We start from the raw sequence: 2,746 nt of genomic DNA on the forward strand, positions 1-2,746 counted from the left end.
CAACACTCATGGAAGCAGCAGTCAAGAAATCAAATGACGTATTGCATTAGGCAAATCTCCTGCACAAGACCTTTTTAAAGTGTCAAAGAGCAAAGATGTCAGCTTGAGGACTAAGGTGCACCTGATCCAAGCCATGGTATTTTCAATAACCTCATATGCATGTGAAAGCTAGACAGTGAATAAGGAGGACTGTAGAAGAATTGATGCTTTTGAGTTATGGTGTTGGAGGAGAGTATTGAAAGTGCCATGGGCTACCAAAAGAACCAACAGATCTGTGTTAGAGGAAGTGCAGCCAGAGTGTTCCTTGGAGGCCATGATGGCCAAACTTTGTCTCTCATACTTCAGACATATTGTCAGGAGGGACCAGTCACTGGAGAAGAATATCATGCTTGGTAAGGTAGAGGGTCAGAGAAAAAGAGGAAGACCCCCAGAGAGATGGATTGGCCAGGTGGCAGCATCAAGGGGTTGAAGCATGGCAACAATTGTGAAGTTGGCCCAGGACTGGGCCATGTTTTGTTCTGTTGTGCATAGGGTCGCCCTGACTTGGTACCAACTCAATGACACCTAACAATGCAGACTCTACATACAGACCAAGAATCTGTAAATACTTGTTTGAACAGAATGAGGGGACACTGATTTAAAATGAGCCAATGTATATATTAAGACTATATCCTTTTATCATATTGTTATTGTTAGATACTGTTGAATCAGGTCTGACTTATAGTGATCTTGTGCACAACAGAATGAAACCCTGCTTAATCCTGCAGCATCCCCATAATTGTTGTTATACTTGAGTTCATTGCTCTTGTCACTGTGCCATTCCATCTCATTGTAGGTCTTCCTCTTTTTCTATGACCCTTTACTAAGCATGAAGTCCTTCTCCAGTTACTGGTCCCTCCTGACAATATGTCTGAAGTATGAGCAACGAAGTGTCACCATCCTGGCTTCTAAAGGAGCATTTTGGTTGTACTTCTTCCAACCCAGACTTGTTTATTCTTCTGGAAGTTAGTTGTATTTTTAATATTATTTTCCTTTCACCATGCATATTCAATAATCTGAGAAACTGTACTATATAATGTAGAATGTGTCATTAGCATTGGATGAAGGTTAATTAACAAACGTATGATATGCAGATAACACACCTTCTTTTCTGAAAGAGAAGAGGACTTGAACATTTACTGATAAAGATCAAAGAATACAGCTTTCATTATGGATTACACCTTAACATAAATAATTAAAAAATCCTCACAACTTGTTCAATGAGCACAACATGATATACAGATTAGACATTGAAGATGTCAAGAATTTCTTTTTACCTGGATCCATAGTAACACTTATGGAAGTGACAGTTAAGAAATGAAAGGACATATTGAATTGGATGAACGTCTGTAAAAGAACTCTTCAAATGGATAAAGAGCAAAGATAACAATTTGAGGATTTAGGTATGCCTTACCCAATGCAGGTATTTTAAATCACCTCATAAACTAGATTATAAGTAAGGAAGACCAGAGGTTAAAAAATTGCATTTGAAATATTGCATTAGAGAAGAATATTGGAAGCACCAAGGACTGCCATAGAACAAACAGATCTTTCTTCCAAGAAGTACAGTCACAATGTCCTTAGAAGCAAACATGGTGAGACTTTGTTTTACAAACTTTGTACATGTTACCAGGAGGGACTGGTGTCTGAAGAAGAACAATGTTCTTGGTAAAGTAGAGGGTCATTGAAAGAGAGGAAGTGCCCCAATCAGATGTATTGATACAGTAACCACAATGACAGGCTCAAACACAGTAATTGGGAGGATTACAATGACAGGCTAATGATTGGGTAGTATTTCAATCTGCTGTCCATAGAGTCTCTATGAGTCAGAGACAATTGGATGCATCCACCACTAACAAAAACAATAGCAGTTGTCATCAAATTATTTTGACTCAATGGCAAAACTATATGTTTCAAAGTAGAAACTATGCTCTATTAGGTTTTCAGTGAATACTTTTTCAGAAGTAGATCACAAAGCCTTTCCTTTAGGTTACTGAACTGCAAACTTTTCCGTCAGTAGTCAAGTGCTAATCAATTTGTAACACTCATTTAGTTCTCTTCCATTTAGAACTATTCAAAAGTTTTGCCTGCTCATCACATAAGGTTGTGAATAGTTGCAAATTTCCTAAATGATTTCCTTTTGAAGTTAAGTGAGGTGAATGCATGTTGTAGTATAGCTGAATCATGCATCACCTCCTTTAATTTACCTTAAATGTTGCTGTTGGTGGAAAAAATTGTGAGAGTGTGAGACAATAGCAGGGATCACTAATGCATTGCCTCATAGTTATTCCTTAAGAAAGAAATCATTCTCTGATTTTTTTTAGTTGTCTTAGCTGACAACTTAAGATGCATCTTAAGTCTTTCATGGTTTCCTTGTGTCTGGAATGTGGTTTATGTCTTGTGTAGGCTTTTGGCTTTCCCTTTGTCTCTTCCAAATATCAAGACACATACACAAGCACACACACACATGCCACTTTTATCCCACTCTCATCTGTACAAACACCCACAAAGGATCTTGAATCAATACTAGTAATCTATCCACATTCATGTAACCATACAACATTATTTATTTTGAAAGAACCGTTGAAGACTGCCCAGATCAATTTCTCATTTAAAACAATGGAGAATCAAAAACAAAAGGCAAAATCAACCAAATACTGTGTTAACTGTAGAACTACAATAAAGACCTTGTCCCTATGTTTTATAA

This window comes from Chrysochloris asiatica, unplaced genomic scaffold (genome assembly GCF_000296735.1).
Source record: "Chrysochloris asiatica unplaced genomic scaffold, ChrAsi1.0 scaffold00049, whole genome shotgun sequence".
Classification (NCBI taxonomy): Eukaryota; Metazoa; Chordata; class Mammalia; order Afrosoricida; family Chrysochloridae; genus Chrysochloris; species Chrysochloris asiatica.